The sequence below is a fragment of the Monodelphis domestica genome, chromosome 1 (assembly GCF_027887165.1).
Source record: "Monodelphis domestica isolate mMonDom1 chromosome 1, mMonDom1.pri, whole genome shotgun sequence".
Classification (NCBI taxonomy): Eukaryota; Metazoa; Chordata; class Mammalia; order Didelphimorphia; family Didelphidae; genus Monodelphis; species Monodelphis domestica.
Genome location: NC_077227.1, coordinates 428,650,777 through 428,670,689, shown reverse-complemented (window position 1 = coordinate 428,670,689; position 19,913 = coordinate 428,650,777). Strand labels below are relative to the sequence as shown.

Here is a 19,913-nt window from a genome sequence, read left to right as displayed (position 1 = left end):
TTTCATGGCCCTAAGCACTTGGCTTATCCTATTACTAGATGAAGTCAGATACTCAAGGGGTCTAATAAAGCAGCCCTGAAAGTGGGGGTGAGGATGGGGGGAATAGCTGGAGGATGTAAAATTCAGTCCATTTCAAGCCATCTATGTGGATTCCAGGATAAGAAATATCCATTGTTTTTTATCTCAGTACCTAGAATTCAACATTAGAATGTGGCACTAAAAAAAACTTATGTGATCTCAAGTTGTGTTAAGAGGCTGGATGTAGAGAGGTGAGAAGGAAGCATGGCACAGAGGAGAGAAACCTCTGAGTAATGAATATTTTCATTCAAGACCTAGGTGACCCTGAGCAAGTCACTTGCCTCTGAGTGCTCCCAAGTGGTAGTCCCAAGTCTGAGACTCTGTCCTCTTTTTTAGTCAGACCACAACTGGAATATTATATTCAATTCTGAGCATCACATTTTAGGAAGAGAAGTAGGGGTGTAGGCAGTGAAGTATGTCCAGGATGGGTAATGTTGAAGAAAGGTAAAGTATTGGGCCTACAAAAGGAAAAAACTTAGCAAGAGACAGCCATGTTTAAGTAGGGCTGTCATATGGAAGGAAGGATTAGACTTATTTTGCTTTGATCTAGAAAGTAAAACTAGGAACAATGGATTGAAAATGGAATAGAGGCAAATTTTGCCTGAATCTAGGGAAGACCAATGAGCTCTGCACATCTTAAAAGTTCTACACAAATGTTGGTTATTAGTATGATTATTTCAATAATATTATATTATTCTATGCAAAGTGGAGGTTGGAGGTGCTAGCCAATTAAGGCCTAGTCCTTACAGTAGGCTTGGATTTGCTCTTCCTAGTAGAATACAAAACATGCCTAATTATTTCCTGCCTGGTTCCAGTTCCTCTCTTGGAGGGGTGACTAAGGGGCAAGTGGTGACAAAAAGCCTTTTAATTGTTTTCAGAGCTACAAAGAATGATGACTCATGAAAGACTGGATGTGCATACAAGAGATTAGGACAGTGGATTTGGCTTTTCCCCAGGTAGTTTTTGAGTGAAGAAAATTAAATTTTGAGTGAAGAAAACTGCTTGGTGGGTCAAGCTGGTCACTCTCTCCCACCAGGCAATGATCCCTGTTTCTTTTGTACTTTTTTCCTCTTAGATATGAAATGAATGTATATTCTGAAAAGGGCCAGGCCACAGATGAGTTTAGGAGATCCACCAAAGCCATCTTAGATGTCCTATGCCCAACCAGAGTCAGCAGCGAAGTCCAATAGGGCAACGGAGGCCAGTAAACATCCGCAGATGAAGGTAGAAAGACAATGCCCTACAAACAACAGTAGTTTTGGGGATCAGGGCCCCTTATGACAAAGAAAAATGCTGGCCACAGACTCTAGAAAAGCAATGATTAATGAAACATCACAAAGAGCTAAATCCAAGGGGAACCTCGTGAAGATTCTATGAAGGTTGAAAAGGATTTCAGGGGCCAGGATTTGGGAGGTACCTCTTTGCCATATGTGTTCCCTACACGTGGTCTTCACTCTCAAGTTAAATTAAGCCCATTCTCCTAGGCACTATGTGAGTGTGCAAAGGAAGAGGGTGCTCCAGGTTGGAAAGGAATGTTTTGTAACTCCGGTTCTTGCTATACCTTCTCAGTAAATAACTTTTTCTAGAAAGGAACAGAGTTTTGCAATTGGTTGATATTGGGGAACTCAGTGACCATATTGGGGCTCATAAGCAACAGTACTAGAAACAGAGATTCTCAGTGTTACCCCAGGAACCCTAAGGAGGGGAGTAGCATTCTTCTCCCAGTACCTAATCTTCCCAGGTCAGAGCGAATTGGGAGGAAAAACCCAGAGGGGGTGGCCCAATTGCTTTAAATAAAAGCAATACCAATAATAAAGTTGCCTTAAAGTAGAATGGGCTGCTTCAAGGAGTAGCCGGTTCTATTCAGTTTAAGACTGTGACTCTTTTCCAAGAGATTTATGGTTCATGCAGGGACTAGACTAATAAGCTCCAAGGTCTTGTCCAATTCTGGTATTCTATGAAAAAGGAAAGGTGTGAAACTATGTGCCTCCCTTTGAGGAGTTAAACACAAAATGCCTGAAATTTTACTGTGAAGAAAAAGGGGAAGTGTAATGGTTCAAAGCAAAACCATTCATAGAGTTCATAAGTTTGGGTATGCTCTATTGAGTAAAAGAGTTTCCAAGACACTTGCCAAATCTTAATATACAAGTGATTCTTTTAACCAAACCAGGAAAAACAGTACCACCTGGCTCACCTGCTAGCAAAGCCAAACCCTCTTCCCATATTTGAGCAACTCATAAGGAAACTTCACAACTTTTTTTAAAATTTCCTCTCTATTTTATTTCATAATTATTTGTGCATGTGTCCTATCCCTGTACCAGACTGTAACTTTCATGAGATATTAGAACTGGTTCGCATCTACCTTTTGTCTTATTGCCTTGCACAGAGTTCTCTGCACCCTAAGTGCTTAACAAATATTTGTTGAGTGCATGTCTTATCCCTACTACTAGACTCTAAGTTGCATGAGGGCAGGAACCAAAGTTCACTGAAATTTTCTATCACCTTTAACAGCACAGTACTCTCTGCACAGAACTGGTACCTGCCTACTAAATGATTGCTAAATTAAATGAACTATAAAGCAACAAAGGAAATCATTCCTAAACAAGGATCACTGGAAGACTTGGGAATGTTTAGCTGAGGAAAAGGAGAGGGGAAAAGTGTCAGCTATCTTTAAGTATCTGAAGAGCTGCCATGGAGAAAGGTGATTAGACTTTTATTTCTGCTTTTCCCCAGAGGGCAGAGAACTAAGAGCAATCAGTGGTAGCTGCAGAGAGGCTGACTTGGGACTCCAAATAAGTCAATGTGAAAAAGGCTGCCTTGAAAACTAAGGAGGAAAGACTCAAGGAAGAATGAGTTCTTTCTGTCTTGAACAAGTAGATCCTTTCCCCGTTGCTGAAAATTTTGAGCAAGACAAGATCAGCACTTATAGAGGGAATCCCTAACCAGGTGCCAGGTGCAGGGTTTGGGTTTTTTTTTTCATTCCCCTCCATCCCCCCCCCCCCCGAATTTTGTCCTGCACCAAGATAGCACATAGGTAACAGGAATTACAAGTCCTGAAATAAACCACAGACTAATCCTAAAATATTACTACTTCAGAATTTTCTGGATTTCCCCCAAAAGGCCTTACCTCAGTGTTGTTAAACAGGGCTTGGCCCACAGGCCTATTAATCCAGAACAGAAACAGCCCATGCCTGGGCAGCCTCAGGCTCCTTCTCACACATGATTCCCTCATATTAATAGACCTTACTGTTATCACACTCAGGGGGATAGGAGAGTTGGAGGGGCAGGAAAGCAGCAGCTGTTGCCAATATCCCTAATGGGCACCAACCTTTCTCCCATTCCGAAGCTGTTCAGCAGATACAGGTATGAGAGAGCCAGAACCAGTCAAGCTGGTATTCAGGCTTTCCCATTATTCTAAGTCTGTAGAACTGTGTGTGTTAGAAGAGATAGTCAGAGAGAGGTAAGTGAGACTTTTGTGACAGAGATATGTGGCCCCTGAGAGTCTGGCTGTGTGTGTGTGTGTGTGTGTGTGTGTGTGTGTGTGTGTTTGTACACAAACTGTTTGGAGACCTGAAGTCTTGGCAATCACTAAAAGGCTGGGCCAGGATGACTGTGTAACTCAGTCAGCAGCTTCTGCTTCCATCTTAACAATTGAGCCCTTCCCCTTTCTCTTGGGTGAGCCTGGGTCAGTGATCAGGAGACCCTGTAACTTTAAAAAAGTTGCAAACATTTCTGGGCTAGGGGACTAAAAGAATCCTAATCTTCATTAACTAGGCAATTCACAAATTAGATTGGAGGCAGCAAATTTTTGCCTATCTGATGAGATAACCAACAACCTCAAACTTCCCATCAATGAAACAGAACTTCTAGAAGAAAGTTGGGGTCAGGGAAGTCTCCTACGGTGCACGATATAATCTCAATCTTTTGGAAATGTATATGGTGGGGGACATGCTCAGGAAGCACACGCTGAAAGCAAAGATCACTCCTGCAAGCGCTTTCATCCCTCTCAGAAGAGCCATTAACCTTTTAAGTGACAGCACTGTGATCCGCGTGACTGAACAATTTCTGAGGTCAGCACCGATCTATGTTCTCAAAACCTGACATCGACATGCAAAAGTTGTGACTGAATCCTGGTCTCCCTGAGAGGAAGACTAAATGTATATGACACATCTTCTGCAATCAAAATGCCCCATTTCCCAAAGTATCTGTCACAGATTGATAACATCCACGCACAAAGTTAAGTACAATTATGTCTGTCACCTGTGACTGACATTTTGCTTGAAGCTGACAAATCGCTAAAAGATTAGTGCTATGACTCTGAGCATGGTTTCAACATGGCCTTATAAGGGAAGTTCAGGGCATGCCGACTGGCACCCTAAAAAAAGGCTCCATTGAGATGAGAGCTATTCAGAACCCAGGGTGGAAAGGAAGTACATACACATGGCAGTCACAGCTGTGAGCACAGCCCGTAAGAGCGACTGGTGTTCTAGATGGGAGACAGATAATGGTATAGATAATAAAGGGGTCACCTAGCAGCTCTGGCCAACACCACAAAGAACCAGGGAAGCCCTTCTCAAAGGCTGACCCAAACCTGGCACAGAAGAAGGCTGGAAAGTTGTCACTGAGGAATGGTCTCTATAAATCAAGAATTGGACTTTGGACCCTTCCTGGTCTTCTGTTTCACCCTTCACAAATTCACTAGCCATGCTATGGTCATGAATCCTGGGGTCTCTTCTCTTCTCCAGAGGGTCTGAATTAGTGAGGTACCATTCCTCCTACCCACATCAATTAGATGATAAACTCCTGGAGAGAACAAACCATGACATCTATTATTTTTTTGTCTTTAGTATTTAGCACAAGGCTCTATATAAAAGAAGTATTTAATAACTGCTGATTGAATTGAATTTCTCCTTTGGAAAAAATGACAGAATCTTCTCTTCTAGAAAAACTACTTGTTAAGTAGAGAAACTACTCACTAAATTCCTATACCCTGCTGTTCTCAGTCTCCAGACCTGGCTGTTTCCCTGCTTACTTGATTGCCTGTAGTAGGTAGCCAGTCCTATTAATTACCCCGAAGGTGTTTAGGTCACGTTTCCAGGTAACAGTCATCCTTAGAATTCAATGCAAACATCTGTTCATTTTGTGTTATTTCTACCATATGTGATGCATACTTCTTGGTACTGGGAAGACAAAGATAATAGCAATATTACTATTAACTGATATTTATAGAACACCTAATTTATAAAAAAGTGTTCTATACACTTTATCCCATTTTCTCGTGACACTCCTGGTGAAGTAGGGGGTGAGAGTGGTGTTAGCTTAATTTTATAGACCAGGAAATTGAGGTTTAGAGAGAGGTGAAGATTTGCCAGATCACAGAGCTGGTTAATTGCCTGCATCAGGGCTTGGAACCCAGGTCTCTCAAAACTAAGTCCAACACTTTTCCTACTTTACTCAGACTCTGCCCCTTGGAGTTTACAGCTTTCTGCAGGTAACTGTGAGATCTTCATGGGTCAATAATATATAACTGACATTAAAATTTGTTCCAGTGATACAATTCTCAAACCAGTTAGCTTTCTCCTCTTGAACTATTCTTGTTCATATTCATCCCCCTTGAATTCCTTCATTCAAGATCCACACAATGCCCTGAAAGCTTTTCTCTAATTGTTTTTAGTATCTCAAAGATAGTAGGCTATTATCTCATTATTGTGTGCCTAGAAACCATTGCATATAACTCAGAAATATTTAGTGAGACACTATATAAATGATAGTATTATATAAATCCAAGGAGAGAGAATTTGGTAGAGTGGATAGAGTTGGCCTTGAAACTAGGAAGACCCAATACATATACTTCTTTTGACATATATATGTATACATTTGTGATTATGTGATTTTATGTGATTCATGACAAGTGACAACCTCCCAGTGCTCTAGGCAGATCTCTAAGACTGTGTTACAGAGAAGGTACCAACCTCCATTTTTAGAGGGTTTCCTCATCTGGGAGTTCTCCATACCAATGAAATCCTAGGTATTGGCTCTAGATCTACCATGGCAATACCAGGAAAAGAAGAGTGATCAGCGAAGTAGGTTCATAGGTTTAGAGTTGAGAGGGAATGTAGAGGTTATCTAGTTATTTTAAAGATAAGAAAAGTGAGGCCTAGAAAGATTGTGACCTGTCCAAGGCCTTAGAGGTAGAAAGGGGTATAAGATGGATTTGGATCTATGTTCACTAGCTTCAAACCCAGTACTTCTTCCACTATATTCAAATATTCTCTACATTAGAAAGACAAATCTGTAGGATCAAAGAGAAAGGGATAGAAAGCCTGGAAACATGCAAGCACCCTGCAATAGTGTAGGTAAGGCAGGTAAACTAAGGGGATGGCAGCCACAGGACTAAGCTCTGTGATTTTTCAACTCTATGTCTTGTTCAGATTATTCCCTTTACCTGGAGTTCCCTTTCTTATTCTCTAGATCCACCTGGTTGTCCACATCATTTTCAGTCTCTATCTTCAATACCAGTTGCCTTATAGACTATGATCACAGCTTTGACTGCCATGTGTACTACTTTTCTTGCTGCCCCAGGTTCCGAGTAGTCCTCATATCTCAATGAAGTCTTTTCCAATTTCCAAAAGTGTCCTACCTCAGACTGTTAGCTTCATGAGGTCAGGGACCATGTCTTATCTGAACTGTATATTTCCAAACAGTGCCAAACAGAATGCTCTGTAAACAGGAAATACTTAATATTTGCTGAACTAAACGGCCATGTCAAGGTCCACAGGGCATGGGGATTGAATGCCATCAAAGGTGTCTTGAATGTTTAAAAAAAAAAAAAAGCTTGGTCCATAACAGCTAGATCAACAAAGTTGAATCTTGAAAAGTCCCCATCCTGAGGAAAGGAGCAGTGTTTCATCAGAACTGCAGATATTCTCATTCCTGTTTTACAAAGAAGGAAATGGAAATTCTTGTATATTAAGTAGTTGACCCAAGGTTACATTGCTAGCCCCAAGGCTGAGATCATAGCTGGGCCTTCTGATCTCAAGTTCAGTTTTTCCCACTCTGAGTCCCAGACCTGGTTTTGATACACAGATATCTGGTAGAGAACCCAGGATTTCCTGTTCTTTCTTAAAATATCCATCTGCCTTGGGCTTTGATTTGTATATAACTGCCAATTACTAGTTATGTGAGTTTGAGTGATTTACTTTACCCCCTAAGACTCCCCACCTATCCACCTCCAACTACAGTGGCTCCCCATCACCTCTAAGATTAAATGTGAACCCTGCCGGGCACTAAAAACTCTTCATAATCTGGCTGTCCTTAGACTTTACAGTCTTTTTACAAACCTTACTTCTCCTCTTTCCATATATACTCTGAGATCCAGTGTCATTGTCCTCCTTGAGGTTCCTTGAACAAAACACTCCTTTTCTAACTGGGCATTTTCTCTGATTGTTCCTCTTACCTGGAATGCTTTACCTCCTGGATTCCTTCAAGTTCCAGCTAAAATCTCTCATTCTTCAGGGTGTCTTTCCTGATCCCTCTTAATTCTAGAGTATTCCCTCCTGCTGAGTGAACTAATTTATCCTGTAGGAAACTCATTTGTGCAGAGTTTGCACTTCATCTCTCCCATTAGAGTAGGAGCTCTCCAGAAGCAAGGACTGTCTTCTGTCTTTTTTTTTTTTATCCCTAGGGCTTAGGATTGGGTCTGGCACACAATAGGCACTTAGTGTTTACTGACAGAATGACTGACTGTAGTGGGGATGGTAATCTTTGCCCTATCTGTCACATAGGTTTTTCATGGTCAAAGTACTTCCTAAACATCGGAATTCCAACAGAAGTGGGAACTATCATTATTAGCCTCTGCAAACACATCTAACAACAAAAACTTAACAAGGATCTTAAAAAGGAAACTCAATGGCAAAGACATTTATGAATGCAAGACCAATCTTGCTTGCTATTAAAATATTCATCCAATTCCCCTTCTGTATAAAAGCAATCATATGACACTGAAATCATATAAAGTTGGAGTATAAACAGTTACAGCTGATTAGAGGGACTTGAGAAGACAGAGTGCAAGAATAGAACATGGGAGCAGGAAGGGCCTCACCAGGGTCTAGGATAATGGGGCAACAAGGGACCTCACACATGTTGACAGCACTATGGCTGCAGGGCATTCCTCACAACACCCTGTGGTTTCAGTGGGCAGCATCGAGCATATAAAGCTCATTTTCCAGGGGAGCAAATAAAAGACCAGAGATGCCCAGAGATCTGTCCTAGGTCCCACAGGAGACAGAGGTTAACTTGAACCAATGGCTCCCAAATCCCAGTCCAGGGCCTTTCTTCCCTTGCAGTGTTGCCTCTTTTCATTAAAACTGAGCTAAGCACAGAAGAAAAGACTGCAGGAAACCAATCATCGCACCTTTGTAGCAGGACTCCAGGTGCCAAGAGGGCCCCTAACATTCCCAACTGGGGCTATTCTTCCTCCCAGCAGGTTCCAGCCTAATTTGCACAGTGTTGCCAGGCTGCTTGCCTAAGGCCGGGGCTGCCACCAGGTCTGACCAGGAGAGGGCGAGCTGACATCACCAACGTAGGGGACCACGCCCCCCCCCCCCTCTCCAGAGGCTACACAAAAGGACCAGAGGCTTCTCAGCAATTAATCTGGGGATACTTCTCTGGGAGACCCCTGGGCTCCCATAGGGCAGGCTTCTGGCTTGGAGAGACGAATGAAGCCACTGAGGCCTAGGGTGAAGATCTGAGAGATGCCCCAGCATGACCCCCTCATTTTAAAGATGGGAAAACAAAGGCTCGGTAAGGGAGGGTCTCCTCTCCTCCAATCCCAAGGCCCTCACAGCCTCTGACCTGGCTCTGCCTCAAGTCTCTCTCTTCACTCCAGTCCACCCCAAACCAATGCTGGGATGAAGGCATGATTGTGCCCCTGTCATCCCCCCATCCCCACCATCATCAGCTCCAGTGGCTCTCTATGACCCCTAACAGTCCAGAGAAACTCTTCTGTTTGGCTCAAAGCTCTTCACACATTCTGTTCCCTTACTTTTCACACACTACTCCTCTCTACCTCCTCTGAGGCCCAGCCACACAAGTCTACTTCTTTCCCACAAGGGCCACCCTCCATTTCCCATCCCTGTGTCTTTGGTCACCTCTTAAAATCCTTGACTTCCTTCCAAATTCAGCTCAACCACCGCCTCTTTCAGGAGTCCTTTTCCCATTTGTGTTTCCTGCCCCATCCCCATGTCCCCTCTCCCATTTCCCCCTGTCCCTGAAGCCCTCCCTTGGTTTTGTAATTGGAATATATCTAAACATATGCACATACTGTCTTCCATTAGAATGTTAAGTCCTTGAGCATGGGGATTATTTTGTTTTTCTTTTTGTATCTCCAGCACTTAGCACTGTTCTAGGTCCATGGTAGGAGCTTAATAAATTACCCACCATCTGGTAGGTGGCAAGTAGTCAAACCATCGAACACAGAACTCTGACTAAACCCAATGCTCTTTATGGACTAAATCTGACAGCTGCTTTTCTAAAGATGGCTCTCCACTTATTATTATTATTTTTATTATTATATATTAGCTATGCTAGTAATAACAGTTGACATACATAGAGCCCTGGATTCCCTGGAGAAGGAAATGCCAGACCATTCCAGCATCCTTGCCAAGAAAGCCCCATGGAGAGCTAGGATCCACAGGGGTAAGAAGAATCAGACATGACTGAACGGCTGAACAACGCAGGAATTTATGGTGTTTATATATGGCTTCTGAGATGCATTGTCTCATTTCATTCTAACAACAACCCTGTGGGGTAAGCAGTACAGGTATTGCTTTTCCCATCTTACAGAAGGGGAAATGGAGAGCCAGAGGTTACATGGCTTGCCCAGTATCATGGGTAGTGAAAGAGGTAGAATTGGAAACTATTTCTTTTAACTCCAAGTTAAAAATCATTCCATTCATTCTACCACAGCTGCCTAATTTGGTTATAACCTAGCTGTTTCTCCCTTGACAGAGCAGGCTGAGACTACTGCAGATTCTGGGAAGAATAATCTTCCTCCTCTCTAATACTCCTTGATGGGAAGTGATCCTCCAAATGTCCCAGACAATTCCATTAAATTCAACTGACATTTATTAAGCACCAACTGCAGGCAGAGCACAATGTTTTAAGCCCTGGGGGAGATTCAAAGGTGGATTAGAAATAGCCCCTATTCTCACAAAGCTGGCAGTCTAGTAGGGGTATGGGACCAATCTAGATAATCATTATGCACCGTATTACATAAGTACATTAGCAAGATGGAGAGAAAGTATTCTGGAGGTCTAGGGGCAAATGAATCAGGCTTCCTGGAGGAGGTAGTGTTTGAGTTAGGTTTTCTGTAAAGCAGGGATCCAGCAGAAGGAGAGAGACAAAGAAGCCATTCTAGGCCTAGGGAACACACTTTAATGGTAGAAATGTTTGGGGCATTTAGAGAGGTCAGAGAGTTAAATCAGACTAATTGGACACAGTGAGGAATAATCTGATAAAAAGACATGATTGTGCCGCACTGCAGTGGTCCCTAGATGCCTGACCAACCATACTCATCAGGCAACAGGGAGAAATGAATGGCTCTTAAAAGAAGAGTGACCTAAGAGAATTCCTATATCAGTGAGATATCTAAGAGTATATAAAGTAGAGGAGAAGAGAGTACATGTAGGAGTATCTATTAAAAGGCTACCAAAATAAGTTGGGCAATGAGGACCTACATAAGGGTGGTGGGGCCTGGAGCGGAGGGAATCAATGCCAGAGAAGAAATCAGCAGGATTTGGCAATCATCTGGATACAATAGGTCATAAAGAGGGAAGAGTTACAGAGAACTCCAATGTTTCAAATCCTGTATGAAATCTATAATATGGCCTAGCATGATTTTAAAATATGCATATATATGTACACATATATTTTTCTTTTTAAAACACTAAGTACACAAACAGCCATAACACAAAGAAAAGTGAAATAAGTATAAGAGAGAGCCATGGACAAAGGGCTATGGGAAATGTGAGGAGGGGGAAGCACTCATCTGGAGGGATCAGGGAAGCCTTTCTGGAAGCAGTTAGCATCTAATCCAAGCTAAATATCTCAATAACATCCAAAGATCCTGGAGTGCCATGATATAATTCCTTCACCTTCTGGTGCCCTTTTCTGTCTGTGGTTGTCTGCCAATGCCCTCCCTAAAAATAAAAAAGGGATGCACCACTTCAGCTGAGATCTGGCCAGGGCAGAAGATAGCAGCAGGACTATCTCCTCCCTCCCCTCTGGACACTCAGCTTCAGTTCAAGTAGCCTAGATCCCATTAGCTTTCATTGGCTTCCATGTCACCCTGTTGATTCATTACATGTACAATATAAAAATCAATCATTAGTTTTACACAATCAAAAATACTTTAAACATATACCAAGTGGCAGGCACAAGTTCTACCGAGGGAAGAGAGGACTGTTTCCTCATAATAAAGGCCAGGGCATCACACAGACACTGTCATAGAAGTGACAACTGACAATGAGGGAGAAGACACCAGAGAGAAAAATTGCCAACAATAAAAAAAAAATCAGGGGCCATTTCAAACAGGGCAAACAGCCCTATGAGTCTCAATAGGTCCTGAGGGCTTAACTCTTATTACCACGCAATACAGTTGTTGAGGTTCATAACAACTACCGTGAGTCATCAGGAGATATCAGGAGAAAAAAATCAGGTGAATGATGTTCAATACGCAAGCTCCCAACATTCTGGCCCTTCCTCCCTTCCTCACTCCTTACAACTTTCTGAAAAGTTAGAGGTCCAGCATTCACATGTTAACTGGAAGACAGAGGGGAATTCAGAGACAATCTAGTCCAAACCCCTCCTTTTATAGATAAGGGAACTGAAGCCTAATGATGTTAAATAATTCATCCAATGCTTACAAACCTAGTAACTAGCAGAGATGGGATCTGCACCTAGGTCTTCTGACTCCAAATCTTGTGTTTTCTCTCACAATAGGCAGATTTTAAAGTAACCCAATCTCCCTCATCTTAAGGATTAGGAAACTGACCAAGAGGAGGGAATTATTTATCCAAGATCACAAAAATAGAGGCCTTTGGTCTAAGTCCTATACTTTTCACTATATCACTCCAGTCTATGTTTATTACCTCGATTTCCTCATTAATTCTGTACTCCTGTGAGTCCATCAACCAAGCTCCTGAATCTCCCATATCATAAAGACTGCTCTTTTGCAGGTCAGCAGTGATCTCCTAATTAGCCTTGTCTCATTCTTCTTTCTCTTTAATCTCCTTTAAGCATTTAGCACAATTCTGATGAAAACTTTCTCTTCTCTTGGTTTTCACAATTCTCTGTAATCTTGGCTCAAACTCTCCAGTTGTTCTGTATACCTTTTGTTAGCTCCTCTTTCTCCTTCTCTCATCAAAATACAGCACTGCTTTAACTTTCATTCAACACAATGTCTTGTCCCTTCTCTTTCTATGCTCCATCCTCTCCCACTGAGTGATAAATGAGGAGGTAACTGATCTCATACACTTGTAGTGCAGTCTTTGAGCTCTTTCTTCCAAGTGGTACTCAGTTGAGCAGGTTAGGTCCTCAGAGAGCAGTGAACAACATCTCCTCATAGAGTTCTAGGGACAACTCTGGTGGGTTGCAGGAAGGGTTACTCTAATACTATCTATTCTAATAATTCTAACAAACAGTATCACTCAGGAGCTCCTACGGATGTGCTCCTGATATGAATGACCAATTAGCCAGCCAGAGTTAATTGGGTTTTAGAAACTAGCATTTACTAAGGCAGTATAGTAATAATAATTGGTACAATATATTCCCCCAAATCTGAAAAGCATTCTCCCACAATTACACACAGAATTCAGAGGATGATGGTTGCTCATGCTTACCTACCAACTTTCATACAGTCTCCTGACTTCCAACTCATACTAGTATGGAAAAACTAGGCTCTGATTTTGTCTAGTTCATCAAATATAATGCTAGACCTTTAAGGTCTCTTCTGTTTCAGATAGTTTCCCTAAAGGCATAAAATATTGTAAGGACATCAATTTACGACATTTTATGAGGTAATAGTATGTGGCCTATCCTCATTTAATAGACAAACAATTGAAGTTTACCTGTGCATTATGTGACTTGCCCATGATTGCACAGTTAGTATCTGAGTTAGGCCTTAAACCCAGAAATCCTGCCCTAACTCCATCATCACTCTTCACATTATATTATACTCTTCAGGATCTCAAAAGACAGCAATAGAAGAGGCTAATATGTCTTATTATGACAGAAAATTCTCTCTCTATGCAAAGCTACCCCGAAAGGGGCTTTACTCCACTACTTAAACCACATGACCTCCATGGTCTAATTGACAATGAGGTACTTTTTCATAAGCTACTGGTAACATTAATTCTCTCTAGTCTATACTATATTTGTTTTAGAGCAAATAGGACTTTCATGAGAAAAATCTGAACTTAAAGCTTTTGGCTTACCAAAAAACTCAGAATAGATTCTTAGAACTCACACGCTGAATATTCTAATCTTTGAATGCCAAAGTGAAAACAGATTTTGGCCCTGGAAAACTACTTAAATATCTTAAGGAAGAGTGTTTTCATCAGTTTGAGTATTTATTCCACTAATGCAGAGGCTTCCCTTCCTCCTCATTCTTACTAGAGAAAATGGTTAGTTTTCCTGCATCACTGGGGCCAAATAATCCATTCCCTGAAGGTGAGTCTCTCCAAAGTTAGTTGGGTTGGTCTTAAATAATGGACACAATCTAACATCCCTCAAGTCTTTTCAGCTTGTGTTCCACTGGCTAGAGAGCCCAAAATCACTTCAATACCATCATCAAACAGCATAGCAGGTCTTCATTAGATCAATAATTTGGGCAAACCCCCTCAAACTATATTCACCACCATATAAAACTCAGGAAGAGATTACCATCCCATTTTTCCAGAGGGGAACCAAAATACAGGGGTATAATCCTGGGATCTTAAAACTACATATATAGGTCTTATTTAGTTCAACTCCATTATACAGATGAGGAAAATGAGGTCCAGGAAAGGGTAAATTATTAGCCCGGAATTATAATGACAATAAATATCAGTACTGAGGTACAAACCCAGTCTTCTGATTTGAAATCCAAAGTTCTTTCCACTATACTAAGTTAAGTCCTAAAAGGCAATTTAGTTAAATCAATACCTTAAAGTCTCACAATATGTAAAAAATTATGTATCTAAAAGATGCCACAATGGATAGAGTGCCAGACCTAGAGCCAAGAAACCCTTAGTCAAGTCTAGTCTCAGATACTTAAAAGCTATATCACCTCGGGCAAGCCTCTCTAAGTATCTGCTTTGGGTTCCTTTTATGTAAAATGGGAATAATAATCTACCTCCCAGGACTGTTGTGAGGATCAAATAAGATATTTGTAAAGAACTTAGCACAGTGCCTGGAATATATCAGGTACTTAATAAATGCATGTTCCCTTCTTTTACTCCTTCATCTATGTGGGATTTATGAGAAACCAAGTACAAACTTCAATGTCTATCATCAGAAAAGGAAATTTACTTGTAGTCAAAACCTTCGAGCAGAATTCTAGACTCACTTTATTTCTCTGAATTGGTAGTTATTAACTATTTAAACAGATCTCAAATTAAGACACTTCATCATTTCAAAAAAATACATAACTTTACCTAACCTGTGGAAAAACAAGATCTAATCATCAGTGGAAAGGGAGAACAACTCATATTTCAATAGTACTTTAGGTCTAGAGAATCTTATTGTGGCCCTAGGAGGGACATAGTAAGATTATCCCTCCTTTCCATCTTAGGACACTGTGTTCTAAGCAGGTTGGGTAACTGGCCCACAGCAACAAAGCTGTGGAGTCTAGACTCACACCATACTACACTGTCATCCTAAAGGATCCTAAAAGGATCCCCCCCCAAAAAACCAAACACCTGAGTCTAATATAATGAGCAGAATATGAAATTTGTAATTAGAAGATCTAGATTTATTTCTTGACAGCCACTTTGCACTTATGTTACTCCAAGCTAGTGACTTGTCCAAGGCTCTATAGACTTCAATATTCCCATCTGACTGAAGGGATTGACCTAGATAACCTCTAAGGTCCCTGCCAGCTCCCAGTCCTGTGAATCTAGGAACTGAGGTTCTTCTTATTAGTGTGGATATTACCTGCAAATTACACAAGCAAAGACAGAAAAGTTTTCAATAGATAGACAGATGGTTTTTACTAGGAGGCATTAATGTAACATTCAATTATTCCACAGCATCCTGGCTGTTTTAACTCAGCCAAATTAGAATACATTTTATATTGACTATTCTGACATGTGTTTTATTTGGTGAGTAAAACAAAACGGATCCAATTTCCTTGCAGCCATTGTAAACCATAAACTGTACAACAAAAGGTTATAAAATATACAAAGCTTGTAAACACTCCTTTCTGACTGTTGCTGATGCTCTAGTCTACACTCCCAGTTCTGCTCGTCTTGTCTCCCGGGGTGCTGGTAGCATTCTGAAGTTTTCCACTCAGCCATAAAAATGGCCTTTCTACATGGAATAACTGGCAAACTCCTGTCTAACTCTGTCCCTTCCCCTCTGAAAAAACAAAACAAAACAAAACTGGATTCTATTTTTCAACTTACTTTTAAAGCAAGAGTTAACCTGGGATCCATGAACTCTTTTTTTCTTACTTACTATATTTCAATATAATTGCATCTGGGAGCACAGTGTATAGAGTGCTGGCCTTGAAGAGCTAAATTCAAATCTTACCTCAAATTCTGACCCTGAACAAATCATTTAATCTCTCTAAGCCTCAGTTTCCTGTATCAAATGAGGATAATAACCACACCTACCTTAAAGAGTTGTGGTAAAGATCAAATGAGCTTATCTATATAAAGTGTTCTGCAAACCACAGTGATATATAACATTACTATTATTATTAATCCTGTATACTTTATTTTATGCATTTAAAAACAATTTTCTCAGAAGAGCTCCATAGGCTTCACCAGATTGCCAAAGGGGTCCAGGACTCAAAAAACGGTAAGGACCTCCATTTTAAACACTTCAAGAACTATTTTGCCAGCAAGGATACAGATAGAAACCATTCTTTCTACCTCAGGTAATTTATTTTGAATCACTATGTATCAAAATAATTCATTACCCAAGGGAGAATTCAAGGGTCTGTCTATACTTAGTTAATCCATTGACAAGAGTCCACTACCAGTGCTATACTAGAAGCCCTTTCAACTTGGTAGGATGTGCAAGAGCCCTCAACTGCCATAACTTCCAATAAACTAGGGTCACCTCCATTGATGATGAGGTATCAGCAAATTTCAGTAGAGGTAACATGCTCTCCACAGTAGAAAATTAAAACTTGACTTATAAATTGGCTATATACCTTTGTGATCCGACAGCATTTAGGTTATAAAAACAACAGGGAGGAATACATTGAGAACAGGTCAGGTAGACTTGGGTGCTAGTCTCACTCTGAGACATAACACTGGTGTGACCCTCAGGAAGTCATTTAGTCCCTTACTGCTCCACAAAACTCTCTAATGACCATAGATTGCTGGGAAGTTGCAGGATTGTACTGAGAATTCCCTATAGCAATGAAATTACAGGACCAGTCTCTATCTCTACTTAATACTAAAAGTAGGAACTTCATCTTAAAAGAAATGTTTCCCTAGGGGCCTGAGAGAGAAATGTTACATCTAACCCCCATATTTTCCTCACTTCATTTGTCCTGATCTCATTCCTTTCAGTCCTCTTTACTTCAGCATCTTGTTACCTGCTTTCATTTGGGTCAGATGGAACTAAATTCTCAGGTACTGAATGAAAGGAGTAGCAGATGAGATTGTTAAGTCGCTGTCAGTGACAGTTAAAAGTATGAAGAATAGAAGAGGTAACATGGGAAGAGTGAAGGGCAAATGTTCCAATTTTTTAAAAAGAAAAGAGAATGGTATCTGAATGGTATAGGCCGGTGAGCTTGACTTCAATTCCTAGCAAAAATCTAGGACATATTACTAAAGAGATGGTGTATCTAGAAAAGGAAGTAGTAATCACAGGGAACCCACATAGTAGGTCCAATTATGTTGAGCCAAGATCATTTTCTTTTTCTTTTTGACAGGATGATTAGATTAGTAGATCAGGCAAAATGTCATTGATATAAGTTACTTAGAGGCAAAGCATTTAGCAAAGTTTCTCAAGTTGTTGTAGAAATGATGAAGAGGAAAGGGCTAGATAATACTAGCCAGGTGGATTTACAATTGATTGATTAATTGTTCCCCCCATAGTTATTCATAGTTAGATACCAATTGTAGGGAAATGTCTGGTAAAGAGGGTCCTGCAATGACTTGGATAAAGGCAGAGACAGCAAACTGATCAAATTTGTAGATGACATAAAGCTTAAAGGGATCCTGGATAACAGGATAGAATTAACAAAGATCTCAATGGATGAGAATATTGAACCAAATTTAATATATTTAAATTTAACTCATATAAATGCACAGACTTATACCTGGATTCAAAAATTAAATATTATAAATGTAAATTGAAGGAAGTTTGACTATAATGCACTTCACTATGATATGGCAGCCTAGAAAGCTAACACTATCTTGTTACATTGAGAAAAGTTTATGAGGTGAGAGATCTGCCATATTCTGCCCTTAGTCATATGACATCTGGACTGGGAGGTTCAGTTCTAGACACCAAATTTTAGATAGGGTACTAATAAATTGGATAGCATTCAGACAAAGACAATCAGAAAGACGATAAGTATCATGTTCTTAAAATAATATGTGAATCAACTGAAAGAAATGGGAATGAAATAAATAACTCTCCTATATATGGGAAAAAGGTGAGACATTTTTCCCCACTGTCCCCAAAGACACAACTAGCAGCAACTGGTAGAGGTTGCAAAGGAGTAAATTTTGCTTTGATGTAAGGAAAAAAAATTCCCCAAATTTAAAGCTATCTAATAGTGGCAGGAATTCCTCAAGAAGCAGTGGATTCTCCAACATGTGAGATCATCAAGCAAGGCTGGATAATTACAAGGTTGTGGTAGAGGCCAGCCTCTTTCAACTCTAAAATTCTGATTTCTGTGGCTTTATTTTTTCATGAGACTTCAGTAAGCTCTCTGCCCTCCACCAAGAATTTAAAACTAATGCTGAGGTTCTTTGTTCAATAACCTTATTTTTAACTAACTTCTATTCTACAAAAATAAGGGGCTATTTTAGTCCTGGCTATCTCTGAGATGTCATAGGAGGAACCATTTTACTCATCTGAGCAAACCACTGTTAAAACTAACTTTAGAGATAAAAGAAAAACTTCACTGCAGATATCCTGCATGGGACTTAAAATGTACATTGCTAAAATAGCCTATGGCTGGGCAAGAAAAGAAACAATATTAATTATTACATTATTATTGTCAAATCTTACTGGCTTACAAACTGATTCTCTTGCCAAGGTAGGGAAAGAATTTGCCTTGAAATTATAAGAAGAGACTACAACTGGCAAGCTGAAAATATCCTGGTTTTGTCCAACTACATAAGAACTCCAGAGTGTGGTAATGGATTATGAGCATATCACAGGACCATCAAAATTTATATTTCTAAAGCATTTTACAATTCACAAAGTGCTTTCTTCACAACTTTGTGAAGCAGGAAGTACAAGTACCAAAAATAGGAAGATCGTAGGTTATTGAAAGAGACCTTAGAGATAATAGCTACTATTTATATAGTGCTTTCAGGGCAGCAAGGTGGAGCAGTGGCTTGAGAGCTGGGCTGGATTCAGGAAGATTCACCTTCCTGAGTTCAAATCTAGACTCAGACATTTACTAGATGGGTCTGACCCTGGGAAAGTCACTTAATCCTGGTTTGCCTCAGTTTCTTCATCTGTAAAATGAGCTGGAAAAATAAATGCCAAACCACTTCAGTATCGTTGCCAAGAAAATCCCAAATATGGTCACAAAGAGTTGGGTATAACTGAAAACAATGAAACAGCAAATGGCCCTTCATTTTAAAAATAAGGAAACTGGAGTCCAAAGAAGTTCTATGATTTGCCCAAAGGCATCCCAGTGGTAAAGTAGCAGAGTTGGAATTTGAACCCAAAGTATCCATCTCCAAATTCAAATGCTCTTAGGTATTTGATAGAAGGTATTAAATAAAAGCAGTTAATATATCCTAATACTCTCTACTGGAAATACCCAATTACTAACTATATCAAAAACAAGTCTGGACAAGTGTGAGTCATTTGGTTCATTGAATGATAGGATTAGGACTTGAAGGCCCAGTCTATCCCTCATTTTATAAATGATAAAAATGAGAGTCAAAAAAGTGAAATTTGTTCAAGATCAAATCATTGAAGAATCAGGATCTTTTAACTCCAAATCAAGTATTTTTTTCTATTATAACAAACTATGAACTAATTAGTTACATTATTTGATTCTGATTCTAATGAAATTTGTATTTTGTTTAATTGTTTGGATATATAATAAGTAAATGTGGTAATGGGAAGCTGAAATCAAGTAGGATCATCTCTGATTGATGACAGCCATTCCATTTGTGTCTTAGGTAAAGAGTTGAATGATGCTTCCTTGGCATCTGAAGGAGTTTAGTTCTAATGTATTATGGTTTTAATTGGGAAATGGCATTGATCAGGGCAATGTAATGTGAGACATGCTTGTGAGACTTTGTGGCACTATACTCAAGCACAACCATGAAATTCTGTCCTCCAAAATACTGGTGGAAGAATGCAAAAGCCAAAAGGCTGCCTAAATGAAAGAGAAAGAAGACAAGAAACTAGTAAAGACGCCTCAC

At 40.2% G+C, this 19,913-nt stretch overlaps 1 protein-coding gene and 1 long non-coding RNA gene across 6 annotated transcripts in view; both read right to left on the bottom strand.

Annotated features, from left to right (window-relative positions):
* Window positions 1-19,913, bottom strand: part of MVB12B (multivesicular body subunit 12B) — a 300,578-nt gene that overhangs the window by 156,114 nt on the left and 124,551 nt on the right. The gene's annotated exons all lie outside the window — the stretch shown is intronic.
* Window positions 6,797-19,906, bottom strand: LOC130456430 (uncharacterized). Its single transcript, XR_008915275.1, has 2 exons — window positions 12,978-19,906; window positions 6,797-7,011 (listed from the first exon to the last, which is right to left on the bottom strand). It is a non-coding gene; the product is annotated as an uncharacterized LOC130456430 (long non-coding RNA).